We start from the raw sequence: 26602 nt of genomic DNA, 5'->3' as shown, positions 1-26602 counted from the left end.
CCTGCCACGGATGACCTCAAGCTGCAGATTTATTTTCTCACATTTCCGGAGACTGCAGGTCCAGGATCAGAGCACTGGCAGGGCTGGTTTCTACCGAGGCCTCTCCTTGCTTTCCAAAAGGCCATCTTCTTGCTGTGTCTTGGTCTTTTCTTATGCATGCTGGTCTCTTCTTCTTTCTCTTTATTTCTTTTTTAAGATTTATTTATTTATTTGAAAAGCAGAGTGAGAGAGGGAGAGGCACAGAGAGAGGGCTTCCATCTGCTGGTTCACTCCCCAAATGACTGCAGAAGCCAAGTCTGGGCCAGGCCAAGCTAGGAGCCCAGAACTCCATCTAGGTCTCCCACATTGGTGGCAGGGCCCAAACACTCAGACCATTATCTACTACCCTCCCGGATGCGTCAGTGGACAGCTGAATTGGAAGCAAGGTGAGTTCATGCTGCAAACACCACTTGAGAACCCAGATGCCAATCAACTAAGGCTCTGGCTGGATCAGGTGTGAGATGGAAGACAGTGCCAAGTCCAGGTCTGATGGATTCTGGGCATTCAGCCATGCCACTGCAGAATCCAGGTCTCATGGCCACTGGGCATTCATCCGTGGCAGCACCAAGTCAAACTCTGATGACAACTGGGCATTCATCTGTGACAGCGCCAAGTCCAGATCTGATGGACTTGACATTTAGCCATGACTCAGAGACTGGACACCTCTGGTGTGGGCCATTTGCTTCCTCTCAAGCTGTATGTTCTGATATGCTGTGCCCACTTCTAACTGCCCATCTGTTCTCCTCCTTGGAGAACGGCAAATGTACAGGTCTGTCACTGTCCCAAGCAGATCTTTCTCTTGTGGACTCCCTTGCTGAGTCCACCCTGCAAACAGAGTGCCTTGTAATCCCGTGATCTCCAGTTTATATTTAAAGAAACCAAGCCTGCAAGAATTGGAAGAATCCACGTGGTTGTGGATGGGTTTAGAGACTTTGAACTGGAGTCTGTTGGCACCAAAGCCATCTTTCCCATGCCCGGTCACTCACCCTTCTTGTGTCATCTGGCTTCCCAAGTTCCAGGTATAAGACTGTGTTAAGGCACTGCTGGCAGCTGTAACAGACAGTACCTGCAGGCTCAATGCCTTAACACAGCTGAGGCTTATTCTCATCTGTGTCAAACTTTGTGCATATGTTTGACAGATGGACTTTCTTGAAGGGAAGGAACCTAGGGGCTCCCCGTGCTGTGGTCTGTCACATGTGGGGCTGCCAAGAGCTCAGTTGGGAATCCCTGGGGTTGCTTGGAATGACAGAAGACAGCTGGTGTCCTGCTGAGGTTGCAGGGGACTGATGATATGCCCACTAGGCACTTCCAGGACAGAGACCCAACATGAAGTCCTAGAGGGAGAAAGGGTGCTTCTGCTTCCCTCTTCTTCCCTCATCTCTCTGCTCTGCTGCTTAGCCTGAATGTGGTTCCAAGGCATCTTGGGGCACAAGGATGAGGGAATCACCCCAAGGATGGCAGAGTGTGAGAGAGGAGCCTGGCTGCCTGGATGACTGTGCAGACCAGAGTCACTGGGACAGCAGACGGCGTGCAAGAGAAACAAACTGCACTACCCATTTCTTTGGGCACTGGTTCCTTACTGCTGGGCCTCAATGCCAAACAGGTATTTTGCTCCTTTGGTCACCCACAAGGAGGCAACTGATTTGACTCAGCTCTCAGCGGCAGCTTGGCTGGGTGGAGAGGAGTGAGCTTTGTGTGTGTGTATTTGTGTGTGCTAAAATACACACAACATAGCTTTAACCTCACCCAGGTATACGATTTGGAGGCATTAAGTTCACATGGTTGTGAACCCAGCACCGCCATCCTCCTCCAGCACTTACCTGTCCTCCTGAGTAGAAGCTGCACTCCAGTGAAACACCAACCCTCTGTCCTCCCTGCCCCTGTGGGCCCTGGCAGCCACAGTTCTCTTGGCTGTCCACACATCTGTCTGCTCTTTGCATCTCATACAAGTGGAGCCATCTGGCATTGGTTGCTCTGTGACCATCTTGCCTCCCCTGCACAGTGTTCTTTCTCCAGGTCCCCTAGGCTGTCAGCATCTCTGCCCTCTGTAAGCTCCATCCCTTGTGTGGATGGACCACGCTGTGTTTCTCCATTTGTCCATCGATGCACTCTTGTGTGGCACCCATCTTCCTGCTCCTGTAAATAGTGCTGCTGTGACCATGAGTGTGCAAGTACCTCTTCCATACCCTGGAAAGGGGGAGAGACTGGAGCTTAGCCTCTGGGCCCTGGAAGTGGTTCAGACTCCAGTCACACTGCATTGGCAGGAACTAGCCTGCTGTGTGCCAAATCACCCCAAAACTTAATAGCTAAACCAACAAATGTGCATTAGCTTCTGGTGTCTGTGGGTCAGGGGTGAAGGAGCAGCTTAGCTGAGTTCTGGCTCAGAGCTCGGCTGGCACAGAGGGGACAGTGAGGCAGTGGTTAAGATGCCATGAGGGCTCCCACATCCCCTGTTGAAATATCTGGGCTCAGGTCCTGACCCCACTTCTGTTTCCAGCTTCCTGCACATGCACACCTTGGAAGACAGCAGGTTATGGCTCAAGCACTTGGGTGCTGCTCCCATGGGAGTCCTGGATGGAGTTCCCAGCTACTGGTTTCAGTCCTGGCTGTTGTGGGCATTTGAGGAGTGACCCTGTAGGTGGAAGATCTTTCTCTCTGTTTCTCTCTCTCTGGCTCTGCTTTTCAAAATTTTTTTAATTAAAAAAGAGAATTTGACTCATTCTTAAGACCTACTTCTCTGGCATAGGAAGACAAATACCACACGTCCTAACTTACCTGGGAAAGCTGAAAAGATGGCCTCAAAAGAAGCAGTTGTTAAGAGCCTGGGCAGGGCCTGGGCAGAGCCTTGGCAGAGCCTGGGTAGGGTGTGGGCAGACCCTGGACAGGCTCTGGGTGGGGCCTGAGTGTGGGCTGATGCAGAGAGGGTGGTTTGGGCAGGTGGAATGGCCTCTGATGTTTTCACAGCACTCAGCTGTGTTGGCAGTGATTGGGTTTTGCAGAAGAGCTGATGGAGAGGATTTTGAATGTTTCCGACATGGAGACCTGACCAGGGTCCCAGGGGACAAATATGCCAAGATCTCAGGGGACAAATATGCCAGTTACCGTAATCATGACACCTGTGTGCAGGTGTTGAAGGGTCGCATAGCTGTCGTGTGTCAGTTGAAAGTAAAAATACATTGAAAGCAGACTTTGCTCTCGGATGGATCGTCTACCTCTTGCAGGCAGTATCCTGTGTAAGAGGGGGGAAAACAGCCTTCACTTCCCAGGATTCTGAGAACTGCAGATCTAAACAAGCATTTCCCAAACATTGCCAAATGTATCACTTAGGGTTTTTGTTTGATTGTTTGATTGTTTCTTTACCATACCCTTACACCTCTGGAGTATTTCCTAATATGTCCTTTATATGTTTTAGGTTATATGGAATTATCATACATCCAGCTGCTTCAGGTGCACGACACAGACACTGAAGAAAGATGGCATTGGGGGAAGAGGCTGTGGCATGCATGCACTGAGGGGCTCACCTCACAGGCTGTGGTCTGCACAGCTGTGCACACGCCAGGCCAGCTTCCCGAGAGCCCAGGAGCAGACAGGCCTCGGCAGAGATCCCAGGGAGCCAGCTGACAGGCCTCAGCGCCAGGTGTTTGTGTAGAAAGAAGGCCAGAAGGGATGGGTCCCCAACCTGTCTGCTCCCCACCCAGCTTCCAGTGCTGAGGTGCCTCTGGCCTGCAAGAGACCCCAGGCATGAAGCCATGACCCTGGACTTAAACCCATGACTGGACCCACCATAGTCAAAGCTGGTGCCACACGGGTCCCTGCTGCTGGCTCCCAGGACACTCCACCCCCCTCCAGGCACTCAGGCCGACTGCACAGAACCCTGCCTTGGTGAAGCTCAGGTGAGATCCAGCTCCAGGTAAGGCCCTGAGGTGCCACCCCCGGGCCGTGCTCATAGATACAGCTTCTAGATGTAGCCCAGTGTCCAGTAGAGCTCTGCCCCGTGGTGCGCTGGCCTCCTGTGCACCTGGTGTGCACCCCCATACCCTCAGGGCTGGTGACTGTGACACCCAGGTGCCACTTGCTGTAGTGTCAGCCTAGGGCATGAGGGTCTGCCTTCACCAGCCCTTCCCCACTCGTGAACTGACAGCAGGAGGAAGAGTGCAGCCACTGGGAATTGGGCAGGGATGTGGGCTCTGGACTGGGTCTTGGAACTCAGGGCAAGGCTGGTGAAATCCGACCCTGGCTAAATCCTAATGATGCCTATGCCCAGGCCAGCGCTGTGGATGAGGGCTTTAGACTGCCCTAATCCCAAGTTACAAGTCCCCAGGAGCATCAGCTGCAAAGTCTGAGCCTATAGCTGCCATGGTCTGCTAGTTTCCTCCCACCTTCTTTATTGTCAACATGAAAACCTAATCAGAGCTCTCCCCTCCTAGTGAATTCCCAGCATACAACCCGGGTTGTAACCACAGGCATGGAGCTCCAGGACTTAGGCACTTTGCATGACTGAAACATGCCTGTGGGCCACCCCTGCTTGCCCTAGCACTGCTCTTCCTGTCTGCTTCCCTGATGTGGTTAGAGTCCTCATCTGTGCAGTCTCTTCATGCAGCAGGTGCACCTGGCTGTTCCCATTAGCACAGCATCCCCGGGAGCTGTCCATGTAGTCACCAATGCCAGGGTTCCCTTCCTTTTTCAGACTGCGTAGTACTCCACTATGCAGGCAGCTGAGGTCGGGGGACATTTGGGCAATGCTGCTACAAACACGGGAGTGCAATATCTTTTTTGAGATCCCAGTTTCAATTCCTTTGCAGAATATACCCCAGAGTGGGGTTGCTGGATCATATGGTGGTTCTAGGTTTAATTTTTGGAGGGACTTCCCTGCTGGCTTCTATGATGGCCATGCACCACATGTGTGTTTTATGCATCTTGTGATGACAGCTGTCTTAACTGGTGTGAGGCGAAGTCTCTGTGTGGTTCTGGTGGGCTTCTACCTGAGGGTTGGTGATGCTGTGCACATCTACCTGCACCTGTTGGCTGTTCATTGGTCTCCTCTGGAGAGCTGCCCATTCAGCTCCTTTGCTCGTCCTAGGATGGGGTGCATTTGTTTGCTATTCTGCTGTAGGGGTTTCCTGTATTTATTGGGCAGCAACCCCTCAGCAGAGAGTTTGCAAATGGGCCTGCCCACTCCACAGATTGCCTTTTCATTTTGTTGACTGTTGCTTTGCAGTGCAGGAATTCTGGTATTTGACGTGGTCTCACTCTGCTTTTGCTTGGCTGCCGGTGCTTTGGGTGTCGGATCTGGGGAACTATTAGAAGGACTGGAATCTTCTTTTTTTTTTTTTTGACAGGCAGAGTGGACAGTGAGAGAGAGAGAGAGACAGAGAGAAAGGTCTTCCTTTGCCGTTGGTTCACCCTCTAATGGCCGCCGTGGTAGCGCGCTGCGGCCGGCGCACCGCACTGTTCCAATGGCAGGAGCCAGGTGCTTCTCCTGGTCTCCCATGGGGTGCAGGGCCCAAGCACTTGGGCCATCCTCCACTGCACTCCTGGCCACAGCAGAGAGCTGGCCTGGAAGAGGGGCAACCGGGACAGGATCAGTGCCCCGACCGGGACTAGAACCCGGTGTGCCGGCGCCGCAAGGTGGAGGATTAGCCTGTTGAGCCACGGCGCCGGCCGACTGGAATCTTCTGTCATGTTTTCTACCCAAAGACCTTTCTGTACCTGCTATTGGGTTTGGTCTGCGATGCACTTTGAGTTAGTTTTTGTGGATGGCATCTGATGAGGTCCCGGCTTCACCTTTTGCCCATGGGTGTTCTGTTTGTCCGAGACCTCGGCTTGAAGAGGTTGTCCCTCCCCCACGGGGTCTTTTTAGCTGAGTAGTGAGTTCCACAGAGGGCAGGAAACAGGCCAGCAGAGGAGTTGGGGAATCTACTCTTGCAGTGTTGGGGGGCTGACTTCTTCAGGCCGCTGAGCCCTCTGGCACCATGGAAGGAATCCACAGACAGAGCCAGTGGGCAGACAAAAGGGTCCCACAGTTGGTTAGTGATGGTCCCCTCACCCCTCCTCACACTGGGACCCTGTTGCAGAGCCTGCTTGCCAGGCCTGTTCCTGCCTTGGCTAAAGACATCTGTGTGCCCTAATCCATATGGGCCTGGGGAGGCAGTGACAGGACTCCTTGGACTGCACTATGCAGGTCACTGCTGCCAGGAAGACAGACAGACAGACACAGTAATTGCTTGCTTGGAGTCCAACTCTCTCCTCCCTGGGGTGGGAGCAAGTCGTGTGCAGTGGTCACACAGATCCGTGTGGGAGTCTGCCTTCAAACCTCTGAAATAGGGATGGTAGTAGCACCTTCTTCAGAGTGCCTTGCATATTATCCATGCTGGATGCTTGGGACAGCATCTGAAACCCAGTGAGCACCCAGCAGTGTGTGTCCCCTTGTCTGTGAGGGTGACCCTGGCCCACTCACACAGGTCAGCAAAGCTGATGGCCCGTGGTTTGCCTTTGACACAGTGTCATAACACACACTAATAGCTTCATAAGACGTAGTGGGAAGAACACAGAATTGAAAGCCAGTGGCTGGCATCCCATATGAGCACTGGTTCAAGTCCTGGATGCCCACTTCTGACCCAGGTCCCTCCTAACACACCTTGGAGGCAGCAGATGATGGCCCAAGACCTTGAGTACCCTTCTGGCAGGAGACTCAGAAGATGCTCCTGGCTTTTGCCTGCCCTAGCCCCAGCTGTTGCCACCCTTTGTGGAGTGAACTAGGGGATGGAAGATTCTCTCTCTCTCTCTCTCTCTCTCTCTCTCTCTCTCTCTCTCTCTCTCTTTCTCCCTCTCCCTCTCTCCCCTCTCCCTTTTCTGTAAGTCTGCCTTTTGTATACGATAAATAAGTCTTGGTGGTCAGCCCTGTGGTGCAGTAGGTTAATCCTCCACCTGAGGAACCAGCATCCCATGTGGGCACCAGTTCTAGTCCCGGCTGCTCCTCTTAGGATCCAGCTCTCTGCTGTGTCCTGGGAAAGCAGTGGAAGGTGGCCCAAGTCCACGTCAGTGTCTACCACTGGGGGACTCAGCCTCCTGAGTGATAAGATGGGGCTTGCAGCTGGTCACACACTACTTGGCTGGAAGTAAGGTCCCCGTCCCTGGTAGCTGATTGGACGAGACAGCCCCGGTGTACAGTGTTCTGCAGTGCAGGATTTGCTCAGCTGAGTGACAGCTTTATGTAGCTGTGCGTGTGTGGGTCTTCTCTAGACCTTTTGTTTTGTGTGCGTGTGGGAGGGAAGGCATCACAGGTGTGGTGTATCAGGCTTTGATGTGGATACAGAAAACAGTGGCCACAGAGGTAAAGGGCGTTGGGGTGACCCAGTCTGCAAACCTTTTCCTGAAAGGGCCAGATCCCTGGATTTTAGGTGCTGCAGCCCTAATGGTTTCCTTGGCAACAACTCAACTCCCATCTTTGTAGCAGAATCACAAGGAGTGATCTGTAAACAAATAAAACTTTGTGGATAGAAACAGGCCAAATAGCCTGTGGGCCCCAGTGTGCCAGCCCCTGCTCTGTACTGAAATAATTGGTGCTGAAAAGCAGCAGGTGCAGCTCTCAGCTTTCTAGAGGGAGAGGGGAGGAGGCTGAGAGCCAGAGCCCATGGAGTGTAGGGGCGAATCCTGAAGATGGCTAAAGACCAAGCAAGACAGTTTTGCTGGACACAACCACTGCCCGCCAGCCAGTGGTATTATTTCTGGGGAGTTGGGGCTTCTGGTTTTAGATTATTTGCCAATTTTCCATATCAATTGCACATTCCAACTCACTGGACACAGGAGCAGGATACTCGGCATCAACTCCTCTCACATCACTGTTCCAGGCACGTCCAGGCCCACAGCATTGTCTGTGCTGTTCCTTCTGCCTGGGAAGCTCTTCTCCCTCCAGCTCTCAGCTGCAGAGCACTTCCTCTAAGGAGGCCTCCCTGACCGACCACCCTAACCAAATTATCTCTCCAGCACCTTGACAGTTTTTATCACAGCACCTTCTGCCATAAGTCGACCTTGGCTTTGGATGTAGGACCTCCATCATGAGCAAATTTTCAGGGGGTGAATGATCTGCCATCACCAGCACCCAGACCCTGGAATGGAGCAGGAATAGCTCTTGGCAGCCGCTTCCTTACCCATCTATAGCTGCTACTTTGAATCCCGAGGCTGCGCCTCACTCTTCCCTGTGTGTGAGGTTTGTGTGGTCAGGGTCCTAGGCTAGGAATGCATCCAGCACTCTGACTCCGCGTTGTCCGGGTGGAGTGTCATGCATGCAGTGTGAAGATGCTGCAGCTGGCAGGCGGATGACTCGCTGCAGCCCTCAGGAATGGTGCTGCAATGGCCATTCTGCATTTGTGCACGCAGTCCCATTGGACAAGCTGAGACACAGCTGTGCCAGATCCTGCAGCATGGGTCTACTTGTGCCATGGATCCTACTAGAGCTTCCCAGTGGCTCTGCACCCCGCATCTCTGCCCACTGGGCATTGGAGTTCCCTTTGCCCCTTATCCTCGCCAGGTGTTGTTCTTGGTGTTGTGTGCCTTCAGTCCTTCTGCAGGCTCTGTCTTAGAATTATGTTGGTTTTTTGTGTGCATTTTGTGTTTCTCCACAAGCAGTGATTTCCAGCTCATTCCGTGTGTCTTCTGACAGTCAGAGGTCCTGCTTTGTGAACTGCTGTGTCAGGTTTTTGCCCCATTTCCTCATCACATGGTTTGTTTTTCAATCTAGTTACTGTAGGAATGCTTACTGAATTCTGGATGTGACTCTTGTAAGATAAAAGAGGTGTAAATATCTTTTCCTGCTATATGGCTTTCTTTTTCAGTGTTTTAATTAATTTAATGCAATAGACTTTGTTAATTTTTTTCCTTTAAGTTTTGTGTCTTTGTTTTCAGTTAAAGAAACCTTGTGGGGCTGGTGTTGTGGCACAGCAGATTAAGCTGCTTCCTGCAACCCCAGAATCTCATATCAGTGCCTGCTGGAGTCCTGGCTGCTTCATTTTCAATCTAGCTTCCTGCTAATGTATCTGGAAAAGCAGCAAAAGATGGCCCAAGTGCTTGGGCCCCTGTACCCACATAGGAGATCTGGAAGAAGCTCCTGGCTCCTGCCTTTAGCTTGGCCCAGCCCTGGTCATTGTGACCATTTGGGGAGTGAACCAGCAGATGGAAGACCTCTCCTCTCTTTCTCTCTTTCTCTCTTTCTCTCTCTCTCTCTCTCTCTCTCTCTCTCTCTCTCTCTCTCTCTCTCTCTCTCTCTTTCCGTTTCTCTGTAACTCTACCTTTCAAATAAGTACATAAATGAATAAGAAATATTTACTTATTCAAAGGCAGACACAGTTTCTCCTTTGTCTTCTTATAAAAGTTACACCATTTTCCCTTTTACGTTTAGTTTTGCTAGCCATCTAGAATTTACTCTCGCATACACTGTGGGCCAGAGGGTTATCACCTTCCTCCTTTTCAAAATGTGAACGTGTGGTTGCTGTGTTAGCACTTTCTGGAGCAAAGCACCCTTTCTCAGTTGCACTGCTGTGACACTGCTGTTCAGACACATGTGCGTATTCTTCCTCTGGCTCCTCTGCTTTGCTCTGTGGGTGTCTTTGTTTATCCCGGTACCAGTTCCACACCATCTTGCCCACTGTATTTTCTTTTTACTAAGTCTTGAAGCCTGGTGACATCATTCCACCAAGTTTGTCTTAATCTTTAAGATTGTTCTGGCTACACTACATCTTTTGCATTTCCATATAAATGTTAACAGTTCTTTCTCAATTCCCATCAAAAAGCCATTGGGGTTTTGTTTGTGTCTTTGAAAAAAAAATCATTTATTTATTTCATTTATTTGAGAGACAGAGAGAGAAAGAGAGATCCAGTGGTTCCCTCCCCCAAAGCCCACAAGGGTTAAAACTGGGCTAGGTCAAAGTCAGGAGTCAGGAGCTCCACCCCAGTGTCCCACATGGTGTCAGGGACCCAAGTACTTGAACCTGAGCCATCACCATTGCCCCCTGTGGTGCACATCTTCAGGAAACTTAAGTGGGGTAAGGCTGGTGCTCCAGCCCAGGCACTCTGCTGTGGGATGCTGGCTTCCCAACTGGCATCTTCACAGCTGAACATACGCTGCCGCCTTGGGGATGTGATTGCGAATCACTTGCAGAAGCGACAGTTTGACAATATTGTGTCTTCCTGTCATGTGGAACTTTCCTCCGTGTATGTAGGTCTTCTTTGATTTCACTCAATCATGTGTCATAATTTTCAATGTAGGGAGATTGCCTATCTTTTGTTAGGTTTATTCTCAGTTTGTGAAATCTTTTCATGCTTTCATCACGATAGTTGAAAATCATTATTTTCCATTGCTTGTGGCTTAGCATGTAATGGTGCTGTTGAATATAAGTGGTTGCATGGACCTGTCTCTGCAGTGAAGGCAAGGAAGAAGCTGCCAACCCCAGGCATTACCACTTGCTGTGCACAACCCCTGCCTACCTACCCCATGGGTTGCCCCAGATTTCCAAAGTGTTCCTTTTCTGTTGCTGAGTATCCATGGCACAGAGGCAGCAGCTCCCTCACCCATTCATCTGCTGCTGGGTAGGTGACCAACCTCCAGTTACAGGCTGTTACAAATCAAACAACTGTGAACATGTATGCACAGGCTTGTCTGGGCTCTCAGTTTCTTGCTTGGGTAAGTGACCAGAAGTGAGAGGACTGGTTCCCAGGCTGGGGGTGGGCTAACGCTTTAAGAAGCTGCAGTATGTTTTCCAAAGTGTTGTAGATCCTAGCAGCAGAGAATGAAATTTCTGGGTGCTTCATATTCTCATTAATGCTTGGCATGATCTGACTTAATTTTAGACATCCTGGCAGTCAGTAGGTATCTCTGATTTACTGTGTTTCCCATGACTGATGGCATCGAGTGTCTTTTTGTGCACCTGTTTGCCATGAGTGTTTCATTAGCATCTTTCCCCTGTTTTCCCCATTCAGCTGCAGTCACAGGTCCCTGGTTGCATGTCGGTGTTCCACATGTTTCCCCCTGGCCAGGCACCCTGCCTTTTTCTTCTGATATCAGGTATTGGAGAGCAACAGGTTCAGCTTCAGTGGAGTCCAGGTCATCTGTTGCTTTCCTTTGCAGTTTGGAACTTATGTGTCCTTTTTAAAGAAACGTTGGCCAAGCTTATGGTCCAGAAGCATTCCTCTCATGCTTATTGTGGTTTCATAGTTCCACTTTTACCTCTGGGTGTGTGTCTTTACACAGAGTGATTGGTAAGATGCTGGGTTCATTTTTGCTTTTGAACATTCATTTCCTGCAGGAACATCTGTCGGAAAGACATCTTTCCCCCGCTGAAATCCCTTGATGCCTTCCCTGGAAGCCAGCTGAGCCTGTGTCTCTGCTGGTCTATTTCTAGACTTTGCTGCATTGTTTTGCTGATACCACAGTTGGTCTCTAAGAAGTCTTGAAACCAGGTTGCCTCAGTCCTCCAACTCTGTCCTTTTTCACAACTTTCTAGTTTTCTACGCCTTTTGCATTCTATATGCATTCTAGAATCATTTTGTCAGTATCTGCTGAAAAGCTCTTCTGGGGATTTTGATTGGGATTGATGGGCAGTATGGTTCGGGGAGAATTGGCATCTTAATACTCAGCTTGCTGATTTATGGACATAGTGTGTTTCTTCATACGTTTAGGGTTTCTTCTGTTTCTGTAGGTGGTGTTTTTGAAGTTATGATGTATGAATCTTGGCTACCTCTTTTTAAAAATCTATCACTGGGACCAGCTCTGTGGCGTAACAGGTAAAACCACCACCTGCAGTGCTAGCTTCCCCTATGGGCACCAATTTGAGTTCCAGCTGCTGCACTTCCAATCCAGCTCTCTGCTGTGGCGTAGGAAAGCAGTAGAAGATGGCCCAAGTCCTTGGGCCCCTGCACCCATGTGGGAGACCTGGAAGAAGTCCCTGGCTCCTGGCTTCAGATTGACTCAGCTCCAGATGTTGTGGTCATCTGGGGAGTGAATGAGCAGATGTAAGACCTCTCTCTCTCTCTGTATGTGTGTGTGTGTGTAACTATGACTTTCAAATAGATAAATAAATCTTTTTAAAAAAATCTATCACTAAAGGGGCCAGCACTGTAGCTTAGCAGGTAAAGCTGCTGCCTGCAGTGCCAGCATCCCATATGGGCACTGGTTCGAGTCCCAGCTGCTCCACTTCACACCCAGCTCTCTGCTATGGCCTGGGAAAGCAGTAGAAGACAGCTCAAATGCTTGAAGCAGAGGAAGCTCCTGGCTCCTGGCTTCAGATCAGCATAGCTCTGGCCATGTGGCCATATGGGGAGTGAACCAGCAGATGGAAGACCTCTCTCTCTCTCTCTCTCTCTCTGCCTCTGCCTTTCAAATAAATAAATAAATTTTAAAAATATCTATCACTAAGGATTTTTTTTAATTTTTATGCTATCACAGGTATCTTAAAATTACAATATCTGATTGTTTCTTACTGGAATATAAAAATATAAGTAATTATAATATGCTAATCATATCCTATAACCTTTCTAAACTCACTTATTAATTCCAGTATTTTTCTTTTGTCAGTGCCCAAGGATTTTCTACAAAGACATCAATGTTACCTCTAAGTAAATACAGTTGTGTCCAGACTGTGTGCTTTGTTGCCACACTGTCTACTTCTTTATGTTTCTCTGCTCACTGTGATGGATTCTTCAGTTTAATGATGTGGATGGAGATGGGGAGGGAGGACAGCTTGCCTTTCTCTGCTCTCAGGGAGAAAGTATAGAGCCTTTCTCCACTGATTATGATGAAATTAGCTGTGGGTTTCTGTAGAGCATCTTCATTAAGTTGAGAAAATTCCCTTCTATTCCTAGTTTGCAAAGTTTCTATCATAAATGGTCATTGGATTCTATTGAGTGCTTCTTCAGGTTTTTTTTTTTAATGTTTTGCATCTGTTAGATGGTTCTGTGTTTTCACTTTTTTTTTAGTCCATAAATTTAGTATACTAATTGATTTTTCAAATGTAAAATCATCTTTATATTCCTGGGGAAAATTCCACTTGGTGTGATATTTTTATATATTGAAATCATTATTAAAATATTACATTTTCTCATCTGTGTTCATGAAAGACATTAGCCTGTGGGTTTTGTTTCCTTGTAATTGCCTGTTAGGTCAATGCTGATGTTTCAGCAGTGATTGGGAAGTGATTCCTCCTAGGAATCGGTGCAGAATTGGAATCACCTTTCTTAAATGTTTCACAGAAGTGACCAGCAAAGCCCTCTAGGGCTGAGGTCTTCCTTGCAGGGAGAATTTTAACCATGAATGCTAGTGAGTGCTTGACACGTGGCTATGTGGGCTGTTTATTCCAGGGTAAGCCTTGGTTGTTTGTGTATGGTAAGTAATCTATTTCAGTCTAAATTGCTGAATCTGTTGGTGGAAAGCTGTGTGTGTGAATCCCTTATTAAACCCTTCTGTCCATGTCATCTATGGCAATGCCCCACTCTCATTCCTGCACTGTAATTTATTTATCTGACTTTAGATTTACCCATTGTACTGATGTTCTTAAAGAACTAGTTTTGGTTTTTTGAAATCTTTTTCTGTTTTCTATTTCATTGACTTATTTTTTCAGAAAATTTTACCTGTTTTTTTTTTTTTTCTGTTTCTGTTGCCTTGGTTCTTAAGGTGGAGCTCTAGTTTGTGGAACCTTTCTTCTGTTTGAAGGCCAGGTTCCTGTTGGCACTGAGTTCCCCTTAAGGACTTCTTAGCTGCACTGCATGGAGTCTTCTGTGCTGTGTGCTAAGAGCATCCTGTACAGACTGTTTTCCAATCTCCCAGTCAGCTCAACCTGGGCCCATGGGTTAATCACGGGCAGAGGGAGGGCTTCATTGCTGACATCAGCCATACTGTCTGGCACGCTCATACTATCTCCTTGAAGAAGTTCTCTTCTGTCCCTAGTGCTGAGAGATCTTTGTTATGTGTAAGGGTTGATTTTATTAACAGCTTTTCTTTCTTTCTTTCTTTTTTTTTGATAGGCAGAGTGGATAGTGAGAGAGAGAGAGAGACAGAGAGAAAGGTCTTCCTTTTGCCGTTGGTTCACCCATCAATGGCTGCTGCAGCCAGCACATCGTACTGATCTGAAGCCAGGAGCCAGGTGCTTCTCCTGGTCTCCCATGCGGGTGCAGGGCCCAAGGACTTGGGCCATCCTCCACTGCCTTCCCAGGCCATAGCAGAGAGCTGGCCTGGAAGAGGGGCAACCGGGATAGAATCTGGCGCCCCAACCAGGACTAGAACCCAGTAGGCCAGTGCTGCAAGGTGGAGGATTAGCCTGTTAAGCCATGGCGCTGGCCTATTAACAGCTTTTCAGAAATGCCATTGAGACATGATTTTTGCTGTTCAGAAGGTGAAACATGTTCACTGACATTTGGACATTAAATGAGCTTTGCATTTTTAAATTGAAGCCCTGCTCAGCTGTGATGTGTGTATACCACTGTGCACAATCTGCTGAGAATTTGTTCTTTTTGTTCTTTGCTCATGATATGCTTGCTAGTTTTCGGTCTCTTAGTTCTGTTGGCCTCAACATACAAAGCAGTAAATATTCCCTCTTTGTTTATGGACAGGTGATGTAGGGTGGTATTTTTTAAATGATATTTCTAACTGACAAATTATAACATTATTCAGGCATGGAGCATGATGTGATGTTTCAAAGTTTATCATGTAGAGTGATTAAGTCAAACTGACATGGACATCTGTTGCTGGGTGCTGCCTATGGTGCCCGCACCCTAAACCCAAGCACATGTCTGAGTCCCTGTTGCACTGCTTCCCATCAAGCTCCCTGCTAATGCTCCTGAGAAAGCAGCAGGTGATGACCAACTACATGGGATCTGGCCATCCACACAGAGACCGGGATGGAATCCCAGGCTCCTGGCTTTGGCTTGGACCAGCCCTGGCTGTTGCAGCCATTGGAGGAGTGAGCCAGTGAAGGGAGGGTCTCTCTGTGTGTGTGTATGTGTGTGTGTGTCTGTTTTTCTCTCTTTGTCATTCTGCCTTTCAAATAAGTTAAAAAAAAAAAAAACTTTCCCAAAAACTGCATCCATCACCCCAGGTTCCTGTCATTTTTTGTGGTGAGACATCTGAAATCTGCTGTTGTCAGTGACCTTGACATAGACCATGCACCGTAGTCACGCCGCTTTGCCTCAGATCTCCCATCCACATGAGCCACCATGCCCTCTCCCATCTGGCCTGGATCCCCGTTGCCCCACTGACTCCCCAGGAGCATGTGGTGCTGGCCTGTCTGGGTTCGCACGTGGGCTGTGAGTGATGGGTGTCCTCCTCTATGGAGGCTGCAGAGGAAGTATTGATTGTTGTGCAGTGGACCCCATGGCCTCTCTGTCCATCCGGCAGTCCCCAGGCACCTTGTCTTGGTTGTCGTGGATAGCACTGCAGGAGTCGTGCGAGCTCAGCTATCCCTTTGACAGGAATATTTCAGCTCCTCTGGGCGAGGACTCAGAACCAATAATGGGAGACCCTGGCCATTGACACCATTTGCAAAGTGAAGCAGTGGATATAGGATTTCTCTCTCTCCCCATCCTCCGTCTCCCTCTCCCTTTCTCCCTCTCTCTTTGTAATGCTGACTTTAAAATAAATAAATAAATCTCTTAAAATATGCAGAAGGTAAAGAAGCCTTCTCCATCACTGCCTCTGGTGTAAGTGTCTGGAGTGCTCCCTTCTCAGGGTTGGTTCTATTGAAGTTAATTTGCTATCTGATGCCTTACTGAGGGCCTCACATGTACCAGATGCTGGGGGTAGAGATGAAATGCGGTGATGCTCTTGGAGGTGCAGAGGGTGAGGCAGATAAAGGGAGCTGCGTGGGAAGCAGTGCATGGATGATAAAGGCAAGGAGCTGGGTGCCCAGCATGCCGGTTAAGATGCCACTGGGGACACCTACATCCCATACCAGTGTCTGCGCTCGAGTCCTGACTACCCTTATGATCCCAGCTTTCTGCTACTGTGTACCCTGTAGGCAGTAGGTGATGGCTCAAATCACTGGGCCCCTGCCATCTATGTGAGAGACCCAGGCTTAGTCCCCAGCTCTTGGCATCAGCCTGGTTCATCCCTGGCTATTGCAAGCGTCTAGGGAGGGAGGCAGGAGATGCTAGGTCTGCCTGTCTCTGTTTCTCTGCCCTACAAATATGCACATATATACCTACATACAGTTTTTAAAAACAAACAAGTAAAGGCAAGGTGTGGGTTAGGTCTCTGGCAGCCAGCAGCCAGGGTAGGCTTCTCAGGGGTGGTGACATCTGAGCCTTGCATTTAGTAAGTGGCACTATCCTAACAGCAAGTTGAATAAGGGCAGGTGGAAGAGGGGTGGGGTTAGGTTCATGAGGATCTTCAATGCCAGGCCAAGGCATCTGGCCTCCATCCTCTGCACATCATTGGGAAACTGCCGTGGATCCATTGTTCTCTTTCCAGTGTCTGGCTGTCTGGGCCCTGGTGCCAGGGATGTGGTGGTATCTGGGCATCTCCCACAGACCTTCAGGTCCACTGGATTCCCTTCCCCCTGCTGCTCTGTGTCCTGAGAAGCTGACTGTGCAGATGGCTGCACCAGCTGGTGTCTGTGCCTCTGCTGCTACTGGTTAGAGAGAGGTGACATAGACCTGCACGTGAAGGCAGAGAGTTGGGTATTGATTACCCAGCAGTGCCTGAATCTCCACTCCCTAGGCCACAGCAGTCTGCTGTCTCTGGGTACAGGAGGTCACCCTCTGCTGACCCTGTGAGCCAGGGCTGCCACTGGCTCCCAAGTGCTCCGTGCTGCCTTGCCACACTGCTGCCTGCTTTCAGCTCTGCCCACTCCTTCATGAGGGGTCTTGTGATGCAGCCTCAAGTGTGGAGCACCCATCTCCTCCTGAGACCATACCTCATCCAAGGGGCTAATGAGACCCCATCTCTCAGGGGCACATCTGGGTTCATGGCAAGCGGCGCTCTGTTCTGAAAACACCACCTTTGGTGGAAGTGAAGTGCAAGATTTCGGTGGAGGGGCCAGGTAATGAGGAAGGGGCCATTGCTGTTGTCTGGGAAGCAGGTGCACGTCGCTGCCCGTGTGGCCACACAAAACAAATGCAGAACAATGGCCTGGTTGGAAGTTGGGTCCTGTTAGGGGAGGGTGCTCCCTTCCTGCACTCGGCCCCAGGAGAAAGGGCTGATGGTGAGGAGAGGGAATGGCGGCTTTGGCGCTGAACACATCACGTGTGTGTCACCTGTGGGGTTGCCAGGGGCTGTGTCCAGGAGGCTCCTGGATGTGTGGGCCTGAGTTTGCAGGAAAATTCAGTGCAAGAAATGTATCCAGGTATCACTGGGCTCTAGGTGGGTGTGGGGCTAAGGAAGTGGCTGAGAGAAGCGAGCAGAGGTGCATGGTTGGCTGAGCATGGCAGAGTGCCTGGGAGAGGGCCCCGTAAGTGCCATCTGCCTGGAGCAGCAGTAACAACCCGAGGGCCACAGCTCCCACTCAATACTGTAGCCTCATTCCAGCCCACCTAGGACTGTGGCTTGGGCTTCCCACCACCCCTGAGCCTGGGCAGTGTCCCTAAGACTGTCTTTGATGGTCCAGGAGTGCCTGATCCCAGGTTCTTTCTTCTGCTGGTGCAGGAGCAAGTTCACTGCAGTCTGACCTAAGTAGGTTTTGATAATGTGGCTGAGACCACCAAGCTCAGTGACGGCCCTGGGGTTGGGACTGAGTCTGAGCCCAGAGCCCCAGTCATCACACTGCAGGAGCAGGGAGCAGGGCTGTGGCCAGCAGGGAACTGGAAAAAGGGATAAGGCACCCAGGGAGAGGAACACGAGCAGGTACCAGGTGCCGAGCCTGCAGCTACGTGGGTCCCTGAGGAGTTTACTCACTTGTCCTGAATCACAGCCCTAAGCACTGGAGCTGGTTCTGACCATGGCCAACCTACCCTGTCCTCCTGCTTATGTCACACAGCTCTGTAGCCAGCCCCCAGGGCACTGATAGGGGACAGGGATCCTGTGTCCCCACCCTCAGTGTGACGGCTGACATCACAGGTTGAGATGTTCGTGTGTGGAAAAGTGCTGAGGGAGGCAAGGTGCACAGCTCCTTGTTGGAGGGAGTGGGTTTTGCTTTCAGAAGCACCTGGTGAACCTGGACTGCATGGAGAGGTTCACGGTGAAGCTTCTGGCTCTGTGGTCCTTGCTTTTGGAAATCAGCCCGAGGTGATGTAGTTTTCTTTGTTCTTGGTACCCAGCTGGGTTTTGCGCTAGTACCTGACTGACCGGTGCTGCCCCCTGCATCCCTTGGCCCTGGCCTCCAGGCTCCCTGTGTGTCCCGGTTGCAACCTGCAGGCTCCTGCCCTCACCCTGGCTGGCTCTGCTGCCTCTAACCACAGCCCAGCTTGCTCATAGGTTCCTGGATGTGCTACCAGGTAGTGGGAAGAGACACAGGTCATTCTGGGCATCTGAAGGTCAAGTGCAAGGGTAAGGAGCCTCCTTGGGGAACCAAGCAAAAGCCAGAGGCTAAAAATGCAGCCTTTACTAATCATCAAGTGAAAAGACTCCCCACGTGGAAGTCTCAGCCATGACTGCAGCATTTGTCCTGCACCACGCTTTCAGCCTGTGTCACGGTCTGTGCACACCCTCGGTCCTATATGCTGGTCCATCTGGGAGAAGGCATCAGTATACGCCATCATCAGTTGAAACACACCCAAAACCAAAGCACATGTAAGTGGTCTGGAGGAGGCAGCACACAGCCTGGCTGAATGCATGACTGGATCAGGGAAAACAGGAGGTGAGCTGTTCACACCTGGAGGAGGATGGAGCCCATAGGAGGCTCTGGGAGCTGAGCTCCTGCTGTTCTTGGCTCCAATCTGGGCCAGGCTCAAGTCTGCACTCCTGGCCATGGGTACAGTCTCTGGAGTCCTCCCTGCCGCAGAGATGGCTGGCGTGGCTGCAGGAGAGCAGAGACTAAAGGGGAGCGTGCTCCAGCCCCCATGTTTTCCTTTGCTCCCACAAGTGTGTATGTTGTTTAGGGGGTGAGGGTATGGGAACCCGGCTGGCAGGTGGGGCTGTCCTTGGTCAAAGACTGCACCCCCAAACCAGGAGGTCTGGAGCTCCCTCCAGGTGTCCCACGTGGGTGGACTTGGGCCATCTGTTGCTGCTCTTCCAGGAGCACTAGCGGGGAGCTGGATCAGAAGTGGAGCAGCCGGGACTCAACGCCAGCATCACAGGTGGAAGCTTTACCCACTGCACCACAGCACCGGCCCCTGTACCAGCAGGACAGCTTCTCCTTTTCAGTCCTCCTGACCACCCTCAATAGTAGGCACAGGTGCAGCCTCCCTAATCCAAAACTCTGAAATCCCAAATGCTCCAAATCTGAAACGTTTTTTGAGTACCAACAAGAGGTTCCAAAATCTCCAGGTTTCATAGCATTTCTGACATGGGCTTCTTGGTCTAGGGAGGCCCAGCCAGAAAAGTCCACACACATCTCTCCACACCCAAACATCTCTGCAGTCAGAAGCACGTCTAGCCCAAGCCTTTCACAGAGGGATAGTCAGCCTGTGCCACCAGCACTGTCCCCATTTCACAGGTGAGAAAACCGTGGCTGCCCACGTGAAATCTGCTGGTCTAAGTCAGACAGCTTATGAAGCATGAACCAGGACTTTGAACATGGTCATGCCTGGTGCAAAGCTCAGCGTCTTTTCAGCTCTGGTGCTACAGGCTCTCCCCACTGTCCCCCGAGCCCACAGTCCCTGAGCCGAGCGTCCTCCCCCAGCCCTCTGTAGCCAGGTGAGGGCTTTTCCACTGCCCTCCTGGCGTCAGCTGCACTTTCTGTCCCCAGAGCATGCCCCGTACCCCACACTCCACTGTGCGGCATCACTATGCTGCTCTGGTCCATCGGCCACTGGCCCTGCCCAGCACCCTTCCCACTCCATACTCCCCTCTCTGGCCATGAGAGAGGGATCCCAAGCAGCAGCTGGAAGGTGCTGCTGTTCCAGGCAGTCTGCAGCCACCTTTGCTTCCCCTGCATGGAGAAGACACTTAGTGACATTTGCCCACACTTGGTGGAGTGTCCATCCTAGCTGGGTCTTCCAGGAACTGTACAAGGGGAGAAAGGCCTTTCCTCCCTGGCAAGGCCAGCCTCAAAGGAGACCCCATTCCCTGTAAGAAGTGCCCTGGCCCCCAGCCACTGAGCTCGCACAGGTACCTGCTCTCACATCCTGATGGGCAGCAGTGACCTACTGTGAGTTCTTGGCCTTCTTTGCTGGGTCGGAGCAAGGCAGTCTGCACACAAACTTAGAAAGGACTGAAGAAGGGGTGAAAAGAGAGGACAGGCCGGCGCCGCGGCTCACTAGGCTAATCCTCCGCCTTGCGGCGCCGGCACACCGGGTTCTATTCCCGGTCAGGGCACCGATCCTGTCCCGGTTGCCCCTCTTCCAGGCCAGCTCTCTGCGTGGCCAGGGAGTGCAGTGGAGGATGGCCCAAGTCCTCGGGCCCTGCACCCCATGGGAGACCAGGATATGCACCTGGCTCCTGCCATCGGATCAGCGCGATGCGCAGGTCGCAGCGCGCCTACCGCGGCGGCCATTGGAGGGTGAACCAACGGCAAAAGGAAGACCTTTCTCTCTGTCTCTCTCTCTCACTATCCACTCTGCCTGTCAAAAAAAAAAAAAAAAGAAAAGAGAGGACAGATGGGCTCCACCCCTGGGGAGGCCCCAGAAGCAGCACAGGGCCCTCCTGTGCCTTCATCTCCATCTCTGTAGAATACTCTCACCTTGCAACCCCTCCTGTCTCATGGTGTTGGCCATAAAGCCCCAGGTTCTCACCAATCTCTGGACCCCTGCAGGAAACATACAGGCAGCCTAGGTACCACCATCCAATCTCTCCCTGCAAGCTGAGCCCCACAAGAAGACCCAGCGGGCAGGTGCCTCTGACCGCCACCCAATCCCTCTGTCTTCTGATAGATTCTTCTGACAGGTCTCCAGGCCCCATCTCAGCCACGAGGCACAGCCCTGCACATTCCAGAGTTCAGCCCCTGCCCCACCCCAGGACTGCACAGGCAAATGAGACCAGGGCACCCACTCTTGTGGGTGCAGCCTCACCTGAACCTTCTACTTGTTGCTGTTATTTGGGACGTGGCCTGGGCACCTGTGGGTGACTGATCCCTGCCTCCCAGACACCCCTGGCTGAGCCCTTGCTGGACACAGGGAGCCTGGGATGAAGCTCGCTGTCCCAAGGTTTCCTGGAGCTGAAAGGCCCCTTGGCAGTCTTCCCTACAACCAGCAGCTCCAGGGGCCTCCCCAGTGCCCCCTGGGATTGCTCAGCCCTGGGCTAAAGCCCCGCCTCCCCAGGGCCATTGCTGGCCTGGAGGTAATAGATTACTGTCCCTGTGGGAGGGCCTTTGTATGCCCCCCAACCCAGAGCCAAGAGCCGCTCCTCTGCAGAGGAGAATGGGCTGTGCAGCAGGGAGCTGCCAGACCCCTGGACCAGCTGATATTGAGCTGGGCTTGACGGCAGTTGTCCACCATCTTCCCTGAGCCCCCTTCACCGAGCTGCATGGGGTGGGGGGCAGTGCAGCATGTGTTTGGGGCCTGGACACATACAGGGCACAGCCCCTGCCTGGCATTTCCCGACCTATGATTTGCAGGCTGGGGCTGAGCATGCTTCTCTCCAGGGCCTAGCCCTCTCACCAATTGGGAGTCAGCAGTTGGGAGCCCCGCCACAAAATCCAGGCCTCCGTGGGTCTGCCCACCTGTCACAGATGCAGCAACACCAGTGTTTCTGCTTCAGGCAGAGTTGGGAACTGGTTTTGGGGTTTGGCCGGGGAACTTGTGGGGCGGGGTTTCTCCCTCCCTATCCCACTCCCCTGGGAGGAGTGCACAATGCTGATTTCCACCCAGAATCCTCTCTTCCAGTGACTCTGAAATACATAGTGCAATGCTGTTAACTACACCCGCGAGAAAGTGAGGAACAAGTGGACTGATGGATGTGAGGGCTCCCTTGACTGATGGACACAAGGGTTCCCTTGGCTGATGGCTGCACAGTGCACGCTTTGGTAGTGCACATACAAAAGGCCATGGAGAACTGGAGTGGAAAGTGAGGTTGAGGGTGGGCACTGGGCTGTGTGCCTGCATCCATGTCAAGCATCCAGGGTTTGATTCCTAGCTTTAGCTCCTGACTCCAACTTCCTGCCTCCCTGGCAGGCCATGGGAATAACTCATAAAACCGCATTCCTGGCCGGCGCCATGGCTCAACAGGCTAATCCTCCACCTTGCGGCGCCGGCACACCAGGTTCTAGTCCCGGTCGGGGCACCGATCCTGTCCCGGTTGCCCCTCTTCCAGGCCAGCTCTCTGCTGTGGCCTGGGAGTGCAGTGGAGGATGGCCCAAGTGTTTGGGCTCTACCCCATGGGAGACCAGGAGAAGCACCTGGCTCTTGCCATCGGAACAGCGCGGTGCGCCGGCCGCAGCGCGCTACCGCAGCGGCCATTAGAGGGTGAACCAATGGCAAAGGAAGACCTTTCTCTCTGTCTCTCTCTCTCTCACTGTCCACTCTGCCTGTCAAAAATAAAAAAATAAAAAATAATAAAAAAATAAAAATAAATAAATAAATAAATAAATAAAACCGCATTCCTACCACCCACGTGGGAGACCTGGGTTGAGTTCCTGGCTCCCAGTTTCAGCCTGGTCCAGCCCCAGCCCTTTTGAGCGTCTGTGGGATGGACTAGTAGCTAGGAGCTCACTATCTCTGTCTCACATAATAAAAATGATGTTTGTTTAAGTGCAGATTCATTTATTTTATTTGAAAGTCAGAGTTACACAGAGGAGAGGCAGAGAGAGAGAATTCTTCCATCCATGAATACTTTTTTTATAGCGTGACTTTTGCATGAAGTTTTGAAAGACACCTCGCATGCTTAGATGTAATTTTTTTGCACCATAATAAACCTGTTAGTTCCATGTCCTCTAACATTTTGAAGTACCCTCATGTAGCAAAATGTTATGCTGTATCAGGTTAGGAAAACCTCAAATGGAAAAAACCTGCTACCTTCCCACCTGAGAACCCAAGAGGCCATGGAGAGGGCCAGGAGGGATGGCACCCGGATTGCATGGAGACACACGGAAGCCCCAGCCACGACCCAAGCCTGAACACCATCCTCAGTCTGCAGGGTGGGGCCTGGGAGGTTTACTCTGCCAGGTTTGAGAGCCTCGCAAATGTGGTCACTGAGGGTGGCCATGAGATCCATGGGTCCCAGATGGGCTGTGATCTCTGTGTGAAGATTGAGGCTGGGAGGGAGGTGGATTCCTGGCCACTGTCCCGCCTTAGGGTGTCGAGCTGTTCCCTGAGGCCGAAAGGAAATGGGGCAGGGCTCCTGGGCCCCTGGAGGAGGGGAAAGGGCCAAGGAGGAGCCCCACATGACTGTCCCCAGTCTCAGGGAGGCCAAGGCTGATGCCTGCTTCTGTCCCCACACTCAGAGCCAGGAACCCTTCCCAAGGGCATCCTCAGTGCACACAGTCTCGCTGTGATGTGTGTGTGGCGTCCCTGCTGAGTTGCGTGCCAGGACTTGGGTCCATGCATGTCTGAAGGGCTGCTCCAGGCCCATGGTCAGGAGGCCAGGAGTCTCCCAGGCACCTGTGGCAGGCTGCAGGCAGCTTCAGCAGAGGTAGGATGCGGGTTTGGGTGAGCAGAGCAGTGACAGATGGAAGGGTGAGAACGTGCGGTCAATGAGAGAGGGCACTGGGCTTCGGTCGTCATTCCTCCCTAGTTTCAGGGCTGTGATGTGCTGCGGAGACTGGGACATGGGCTCTGACCTGACAGAGGCACCTGGGCTCAGAGTGGGCAGTGAGGCATCACATCCAGCCATCCCTGCCATGGGATTCGTGGACATTCTGCCTGCTCTTGGAGCCTGGACTTCCTCCTCTGTGTAGGGGCCGGGGGGCATCCTCTCCCCATTGCCATGGACACGGATGGGAGAGACTGCAGGTGGGGCCCAAAGCAGGCAGCCCTTGTGCTGAGCCTGAGGGGGAGGCACAGGTGCTGCCTGGGGCCAGCCCCCTTCCTGCAACTCTGCCCGCTGTATGACTTTCTCAGGGTGTGAGTGTGAGTCTGCAGGTGGCGAGAAGGGGTGGGAAGGTGGTCAGGCACTTGTTTCTGGGGAAAGAGGTTTCTTGCAGAGCGTTGTCTGCCCTCAGATGTGTGAAAGTGGAGCGGATGGACACAGAGGGAGCTTCTTGGGCGTTTCCCCTGGTATTCACTGAAAAGGGAACGCACAGCCCTGGTGCTCAGCAGGTCTCACTGCCCCATTATCTGCCACCCTTAATGCCTGCACCCAGATCATGAAGCTTCTGGCACCAACATCCCAGAGCCCTCCCCCCCATTCATGGTCCAGCCCCACTCCCCCAGCGAGCATCAGCAGAACCTTGGTTCTACCCAGCTGCTTTTTAGCTTGCTGTGAACGAGCACAGCAGTGTCTGGTGTCTGAGTCCTGGCCTCTGTCCATTGGTGTGGTGTTCATTGTCTTAATCGGCCCTAGCCTGACCAGTCGTGAGGTTGAGCCTCCTCTCATTCAGAGTTCTCTTTGTGAAGAATCTGTTCAAAGAGTATTGCCCAGGGGCTGGTGCTGTGGCACAGCAGGTTAACGCCCTGGCCTGCAGTGCCAGCATCCCATATGAGCACCAGTTCTAATCCCAGCTGCTCCTCTTTTGATCCAGCTCTCTGCTATGGCCTTGGAAAGCAGTGGAAGGGGGCCCTAGACATTGGGCCCCTGTGCCCACATGGGAGACCCTGGGGAAGCTCCTGGCTCCTGGCTTCGGATTGGCATAGCTCCAGCCATTGCAGCCATCTGGCAAGTGAACCATTGGATGGAAGACCTCTCTCCCTCTCTCTGCCTCTCTTCTCTCTGTGTAACTCTGACTTTCAAATAAATAAGTAAATCTTAAAAAAAAAAAAAAGTCTTGCCCAGGTATCTATTGGACTTCCTGTCTTCTTATTGATTTGTGGGAGCTCTTTGTAGATAATGGACACTCCATCAATCCAGGGCCTGTTTGAAGGCTCCCTCCCTCTGGTTTGGACATCTCACCCTGAGTCCTTTGGAAGCTGTGCCCCTCTGGGAGTCCACTGAGTGTGGGCTGTGGAGACACTTGCTCTGCCTGGCTGTCAGCAGCACCTTAATGCCTCTTCTTCCTCCTCAGCGCACAGAGAAGCTGGAGGGCTTTGTCTTTGCCACCCACACCCCAATCCACTTCCCCTGTTGCCTCTTTTTTATTTGCTCATGACCCCACAGGTCTTGCTCCCTGCTGGCAAGAAAACAAATCACGTGTCTTTCTTTTTAAAGATTTATTTATTTATTTAAGAGGCAGAGTTAGAGATAGAGAGAGGGAGAGACAGAGGTCTTCCATCTGCTGGCTCACTCCCCAAATGGCTGCAATGCCTGGAGCTCAGCCAATCCCAAGCCAGGAGCCAAGAGCTTCCTACAGGTCTCCCACGCAGGTGCTGGGGCCCAAGTACTTGGACCATCTTCTACTGCTTGCCCAGGCCACAGCAGAGAGCTGGCTTGGAAAAATCACTTTTCAAGCGTCTATTGACCAGATGGCACTATGCCTTTGGCCGCCATGTGGAGGGGATTCCTGTGAGGGTGGGATGGTGGCTGCGTCTCAGAAGGTGGCTCAGGCTGGCTCACTGACCACTGCTGCCTGGTTAAAGCTTCAGCCCTCAACCACAGAAGCTCTTTGTTCAAGGAGGAAGTGGTTTCAGTATTTGACCTACAGCCTTTGCCAGTGAAATCCCCGCTGTGTTCCTCCGGAGCCCTAAGCAGGTCTGCAGTGCTTGGTTTATTCTTGTCACTGCCGCTCTCTGGCTTGGGCCTGGAGTGGACATCCAGTCCACTTCTAGCCTTTGAGAACCCCCTTTCAATCCTCCAACTTGATACCAGCCATGCTGGCCACTTAGTGAGGCCTCACCCTCATGCCTGGGGGAGGCACAGAGGCGCGGGGACACAGCTTTAATGGTGGAGGTGCAGCCATGGGGGCAGGGTGGTTCAGGGGGCTTCTGGGAGCAGGACACGCCTTCCTCTCTGCTGCCCCATCATGCCCAGAACAGGCCCTAAGCGGTCCTGTGCAAGTGACTGCCCAGACATTTCCACTGAGCTGTGCCCTGCAGGTCGGTCACCCGTGGCCTTGTGTGAGTGGGCGGGGACAGAAAATAGCACTCACTGATTTCTATGTCTTGTCCCCTGAGCATTTGTTTCCACACATCCGAGTTCTGAGAGGCAGCTTTTAAAGGTTAGGTGAATCCTCCGGGAAAGGTGTCCTGTTGTCCGTCTGAGCTTCTAATGGGCCATGGCAGCCTGAGCAGGGAGACCCCATCTTGGAAGGTCACCATGAGGGTGAAACTCAAAGGCTCCTTGAACGCGTTTGTGTGTTTCAATGAGACGCGTGCTCTGGAGGGGATGGGCAGAGATCACCAGCGGCCTGCACATTCAGGCCGGCTGCATCTGAGGCTGTGTCCCTTGGCAGAGGTTGCGTCATGCCCCAAGTGGTCCCAGGTGGGCACGACCTGCAGGTTCACATCCCTTGGCCACTGG

The 26602-nt window shown here is 51.9% G+C and overlaps 1 pseudogene; it reads left to right on the top strand.

Moving 5' to 3' along the window:
* The first annotated feature begins 393 nt into the window (after window positions 1–393).
* Window positions 394–26602, top strand: part of LOC133754181 (DNA-directed DNA/RNA polymerase mu-like) — a 76484-nt pseudogene continuing 50275 nt past the window's right edge.

Source organism: Lepus europaeus, chromosome Y (genome assembly GCF_033115175.1).
Source record: "Lepus europaeus isolate LE1 chromosome Y, mLepTim1.pri, whole genome shotgun sequence".
In the NCBI taxonomy this organism is placed as follows: domain Eukaryota; kingdom Metazoa; phylum Chordata; class Mammalia; order Lagomorpha; family Leporidae; genus Lepus; species Lepus europaeus.
This window is presented reverse-complemented; position numbering and strand designations above follow the sequence as displayed.